The sequence below is a fragment of the Jaculus jaculus genome, chromosome 5, assembly GCF_020740685.1.
Source record: "Jaculus jaculus isolate mJacJac1 chromosome 5, mJacJac1.mat.Y.cur, whole genome shotgun sequence".
Taxonomy (NCBI): domain Eukaryota; kingdom Metazoa; phylum Chordata; class Mammalia; order Rodentia; family Dipodidae; genus Jaculus; species Jaculus jaculus.
In genome coordinates this window covers 123388499-123394364 of record NC_059106.1, presented here as the reverse complement: position 1 = coordinate 123394364, position 5866 = coordinate 123388499, and positions in this window count along the sequence as shown.

The following is a 5866-nucleotide window of genomic DNA, read 5'->3' as shown; positions in this document are numbered from 1 at the left end:
TCCTGAGGTCTGGGAAATGATGATTTTCTTGTCAGTGGGTTTATGGCCAGCACACACCAAGCTGAAAGACACATGCTCCTCTAGATCTGCCACCATTCAGGGTGGCAAATCGGGATCCCAATTCATCAAAACTGCCTTCATCATATTTGGAGGTATTTGGGCCAATTTAACTATGTCAGCTCACTAAATTATCCACCCTGGCAAATTTAGGAAGGAAGACGCATGCTGCACTTAACAATTAGCAGAAAGCTATGGCCTGGTCCGAAGTACAACCCACAGGTTTTTGCTCCAGGTTTATGACACTTTATTTCTATTGAAAACAAATGACCAGAAACAACTTATGGAAGGAAAACTTCTTTAGTTTCAAAGGGAAGTTTCATCATGGCCGGGAACAGAGCTAAACATTGCATTCATAGAATGTAGCTTTGAGGGGGATTTCATCCTGGTGGGGAAGGCATGCCAGTTCAGAGCAGAAGCAGCTGATCACACTGTGTCCAGTTAAGGAGCAGAAAACAGGAAGTAGGGCTGGGTCACAGAACTTCAAGGCCTTCTCCTACTGACCCACTAACTCCAGCATTGCTTCTAAAGGTTCCACAACTACCTCAAACATCACTAGTTAGGGGCCAAGTGTTCAGCACATGAGCCACAAGAGGACATTTTACATCCAAACCACAACAGACAGGCAGTCCCGGCTTCCACGTGGATTGTCTGGGGAAAGCAGCATCTGCTACAAATGCAATTTGAAATGCCCAAGGACACCCAACACCTATCAGCAGATGTCCACCCAGGGGTCCTCTGTCCGCGATGCATGGGATAGCGGGGCTAGATGAAGTCTCCAGGTGATAGCATCCACTGGGCTCTTGTTCAGCAGACACGACAACCCAGAAGGGCTGAGGCATATCCAGAATGTGCTGCAGGCACCTTTTTCATTTCAGTGTGGTGGGGAGCCAGCACGGAGTGTTGGGTGACACACAGGGTTCATGGGCACAGGCCTTCCATGATGGGTACTTCTTTTGGAAAAGAGGAATTTCATTAACAATGTAAGAGATACATCACTCCGCAAAGGAAAGCCCTTCAGGCAGATACTGAGACACTTGCCTGAGTTATTGCTGTGAGTACCAACCTGTGGCTGGAGCTCTTCATTGTCCTCCCAAAGACACATTACTGACATGCAGGAGGATGTGACTGAAGCTAATGAAACCAGGTATGTTTTTCAAGTCCAAATGTTTAGGATTGAGACACATCTCCCCTCTCTCCACACTACCTGGCCAGCCACTGGCTCATGACCCCGTATCTCACACCCAGGAAGGGCTCAGTCAATGACTGCTCATGAGTGTGTAATTTATGCCATGAGGACTCTAAGCTGCTCAGTTCCTTCCAGCTCCAAGTTTCTAAGATGCACATCATTAGTAGGGAAGCCTACCAGTGTCATTTGCTAAGCCACATATAGGCTGACTCAATTTTGTTGCTCTCCTGCTGCCTGTGATTAAGCAGATAGGGGTCTACTGCCTAATGAATGCCTGTTTGAATTATGTTCTATCTAAGCTTCTCATGTGTGGCTGCAAGGGGACAGACGTCCTTGGCGTATACACCTAAGCATCTATAAAATAAGCCTCCAACTGGGTGGGAATTTAGACTTACCAAGCTTCTTCTCCTATCCCCACTTCTCATGGTATCTGAAGACATGGCCAGTGGAAAGCTTAATTCCCTTGGGGATAGATGACTCACTCCCTGCCTGCTAATCTGGCCCTGGGACAGTGTGATGTCTGAATCCCTGCTTTCATATTGTGACCCAATGAATCACTCAAGTTTGGTGAGGACCAAGGGTGTCTTGAGAATTGGCTGAGTTGAGGTATGTTGAAAGCTTAGTGCTAGGCCAAACTGAAACAGGAACTATTATTGGCAAAAGGGATAATAGAGTTCTTTTGAATAGTTAGTGGTGCTGGGATTACAATGTGTTAAGAGTCATCAAGGAGAGGTGAGGGGCTGCCCTGAGGTCGTCCCCCAGCTGCAACCAACGCAACCCCTGGATCAATATAAAGTCTCATGGACGAGAATAGAAGATTCTACTATATGTATTATGATCTGAACATCTGTGATCCTCTGAGATTCGTATGTTGGAGCCAATATCCATTGTGACAGTATTTAAACGTGGGACCTTTGGAGAAATGGTAGAGACATAAGCGTTCCACCCTCACGAATGAGATTAGTGCCCTTTAAAAGGCTGATGGGATTGCTGTGTCCTTTCAGCTTGTGAGGGCCTAGCAAGATGTTCTCTTGAAGCAGTGATGGAACCTCACAACCACGTGAATCTGTTGGCACCTTGATTTTAGACTTCCCATCCTCTAGAACTGTGAGGAATACATTTTCATTATATAGTGCAGTCCAAGATGCTTTGCTGTAGCTGAAGAGGCCATGGCATGTTTGAAAACCATTAGTCAAGTGAAGCTCTAGTATTTTGTGATAAAACAGCCAAGATCCAGATAGGGACAGACCCATGGAAGTCCAGAGTCACGGATGTGGTTTGAGCTGGAGCTGCCCGCGCTTGAGCAGATGATACTCCACAACTGTGAAGACTTTGCCATCAACTCAGTTTTCATCATAATGATCCAAGAGCCTCTCTGTCACAGGCTTCTTTGCTGACAGCTCATCCATCTTCTCTGGTGGCAAGCTTTGTGGCCAAACTTTAATGGGTGTCAAATGATAATCTACAATAATTATGAACAACAGTGACTCATAAATGTGTTAAGGTGTCCTTAGTCATCATCTGTGGTTTTGAGATGCTTCCATTTATACAAGTCTGGTCATCGGTCTGTGTCTAAGAAGCAAAGGATCAGGACAGTGAGAGTTGCCATCCAAATCCCATGCTGAGCCTGTGAATGGCCCTTGTCAGCTCTGCCTCATTGCTGTCCAGACTGGCTATCCAGGTAGACGAGGTGTCACTGGAGAAAACCAACCCTGAAGCAGTGTCCACCTAAGAGATGAGAGCAGCTGGCATAGATTGCATGCATTCAGCTTTTAGAGGGAGACAGCAAGTTTTACAAGTGAATAAAATGAAGTTTTGGATTAAATGAGTGGAAGGAGGCCATCCAGCTACAATAAGGCAAAATCATTGATTTGACCCACAGGATCTCAATCTCCAATGTGGTTCCATGCTGACAGTATATCATAGCAACCTAAAGGCTGAGAAGACATGGGCATTGTCAAGACTCCTCTTCCCCTCTCATACCCATCATTAACAAGCTTTGCATAGCTTCTAGACTCCGCAGAATACAGTCATTGGTGGGAGGATGGAGTTTTCATCTTTCCCTAAGCTTTGATCCAAGCTCAACCAGATTTTGACAGAACCCTTTGAACACTTGAGTCTTCTTCCTTCCCCCAAGAGAAACTCCTCACCCATACTGCTAAGGACTGAAAGATGAGTGTACAGTGCTCTATCTGGATGGCTATAACAAATCAGCATGGCCCAGGAGCTTGAAGAAAAAGCCTGATCTCCCATATGCAGCCTGTGATATCCAGGCTCGGGGAGCAGCTTTGGCGACTGATGATGGCCCAGATCCTGGCATGTTGAAATAGCTGTCTTCTTGATGCTTCCTCGTGAAGAAGATGAGAGAGAGAGAGAGAGAGAGAGAGAGAGAGGGGGGAGGAAGAAAGAAAGAAAGAAAGAAAGAAAGAAAGAAAGAAAGAAAGAAAGAAAGAAGAAGAAGAAGGAAGGAAGGAAGGAAGGAAGGAAGGAAGGAAGGAAGGAAGGAAGGAAGGAAGAAAGGAAGGAAGAAAGAAAGAAAGAGATGAGGAGACTGGGCATACCAGGGCCTCTAGCCAGTGCAAATGAACTCCAGATGCATATGCCAACTTGTTCATCTACATCTGAGTTTAAGCGGGAATGAGGGAATTGAACCTGGGTTCTTTGGCTTTGCCAGCAAGTGCCTTAACCACTAAGCCATCTCTCCAGCCCTCATGTCTCTTCTTTTAAGGGTACTAATCTCATTCACAGAATCAATTCTTAAAGTTACCACAAGGGAGAGCTTCCTAACAAAAGTGTCATCAGGCTAAGTCTGTCCATCCCACCTTACTTGCACACCTCCTGGCCCAGATTGGGCCCACAGGAAGCTCTAAGAAACCACCTCAGTCCTTTATCCATGTTGTGCTTGTAGACACAGGGTATGTGAAGAAGCTTTAAGTTAATTTATTTGACTAAGTCATAGTATTTCTTAGTACCATGGGGTTGTGTTGGGCCCACCAAAAAGATTCATCTGCAAGTCAAATGTGACTGCATCAGGGAAAAAAGACATTTTATGTGCAAAGAAGCTAAAAGGAGGTAGTAATTAATTAGAGCCAACCCTTACCAGTATGAACCATGCCCATAGAAGAAAAGTGGAAGACAGAGAGACACACACAGTGTAGAATGAAGCCAAAGCCAAAGCTGTAGGAAGGAAGCTAGATGATACAAATGTGAACTAGGGCTCTTGGAAAGAAGCTCTGTCTGTGAGGCTAGCTGAATGACCTGTACTTCAGTGATTGTGGACTGGCTAATAGAGTCCAGGTCCAGAGCTGGATTATCTTAGTCCACCTTAGCCTCATTAAGTGGCCATTTTTTGCCCATCTTTGTGTGTAACCCAACAACCTGTGACTAATAGGTCAGTCATTTTGGAATGTACAAATGGACCTCTTAATTTTTACCAACCCAAAAATCTAAGAATGTCATCAGATAACATCTAAGGCTCATGGCAGAGATTTTCCTGCCTTACTATAACCTGCTGAATTTGTTATTTCCACCAATGGGATTTGATTAATTTCTTTGTTGTTCCTATGAAAATGTTATGAAATTGTTAGCATATTGGAGCATGGAATTTGGAGTGTTTTAAATCCCTGTGCCTAGGACATAGTCACTCATACTTGGCTCCAGAATAAACTAGCTTTTATTCCCTTTGAGGCGAAGGCTGTATTTTCCACATTGTTACAAGGAAGGGTACTCCCTGAGAGGCACTTGAGAGAGAATGGCCTGTCAACACTTTGATTTTAAATTTCTAATTTACAAAACAGTGAGCAGATAAATTTCTGTTGTTAGAAGCTTCCCAGTTTGTGGTATACTAGGAACTAATACATCTGGGATTCTCTTAGGATTCTGGAATAGTTCTGGATCTTAGGTAGACAACGAAAACTGAAACCTCATAAAACGTGTGCTTTGGGCTTGAGAGATGGCTTAGTGATTAAAATGCTTGCCTGCAAAGTCAGTAGACCCAGTTTTGATCTCCAGGACCCATGTAAGCCAAATGCACAAGGGGGCACATGCATCTAGAGTTTGTTTTCAGTGGCTGGAGGCCCTGGCATGCCCATTCTCTCCCCCTCCCCACCTTTGTATTTATCATTCTCTTAAATAAATAAAAATAAAATATTTTTTTTTAAAAGTGTACTTTACTCTTGCAGTGCTCAGCAAAAAGAGGACATTGAGCAGCAGGCCCAGGCACATGGGCCTTGGAGAAAAGCACCTTCAGAAAGTAATGCTGACCCTCTCTCACTATGCAGTGAAAGGAAATCACCAATGTCCCACATGTGTGTCATTTCTACAGTGTGGTGAGAACCACCTAACCCATTTGTACTATGCAAGTTCTTTTCTTCATTAGCTTACTTCTTGTTTCTGGCCTAAATCTTTCTAATTACCTTCTCACAAGACCTGGTGTGGCTCTACTTTTAATTATTCTCTACTAGATATGTATGAGGATTTTCACATGTTATAATGTTCATAAGATAGAAGTCCCATTTTTAGACCCTCAAGAGAGTTGTATGTATGTTTGAACTTCAGTCATTGCAAAGGCTGCTGTATTCCATTCAGTGAACTACTAAGTTCTGGACATATTCCAGTTTT